Here is a 512-nt window from a genome sequence, read left to right as displayed (position 1 = left end):
GGCCCTTAAAAACAGGCTGCAAGACATGGACAGCAAGGCAAGAGATGAAGGTATAAGTATTTAACAACATCAGAATCATGTTATACGTGAAAATCCGCTTAGAATCAAACATACTCATTTTATAAAGAGCTGTCTGAGACTGGCCAGAAGGATGGCAAGAAGCTGGTAGAAATAAGTTATCTGGAAGGTCTGTCTGGAATGTCCCAAAGACTCCCCCACAGGGCAGGCTGAGGAAGGTGCTGAGCAAGTCTGTCAGTCGTCGTGGGTTTTGTTCTGTAACACCTGCAGAACAACAAGCTCAAGTCCCTGCTTTGGACACGAGATAGTAGAGGATGAAGAAAACAACAATCAGTCCTGCAGAAACGGAGCAGAGCAGCCTGCGGTTGTCCCTCCCGGACCGTGCCATGGTGGAGAAGCGCTTCACGCTGCCGCTGAGCAGGCCGGTCACGCTCAGGAAATCCGAATCCTGAACGGGAAACAGCGTCAGGACGGAGGCGTTAGAAACAGAGGAG

At 50.0% G+C, this 512-nt stretch overlaps 1 pseudogene; it reads right to left on the bottom strand.

Annotated features, from left to right (window-relative positions):
• Window positions 1–298: 298 nt before the first annotated feature.
• On the bottom strand, window positions 299–466 carry LOC103779399 (annotated as a pseudogene).
• Between the last annotated feature and the right edge of the window lie 46 nt (window positions 467–512).

This window comes from Merops nubicus, unplaced genomic scaffold (genome assembly GCF_000691845.1).
Source record: "Merops nubicus isolate BGI_N331 unplaced genomic scaffold, ASM69184v1 scaffold35909, whole genome shotgun sequence".
Lineage (NCBI taxonomy): Eukaryota > Metazoa > Chordata > Aves > Coraciiformes > Meropidae > Merops > Merops nubicus.
This window is presented reverse-complemented; position numbering and strand designations above follow the sequence as displayed.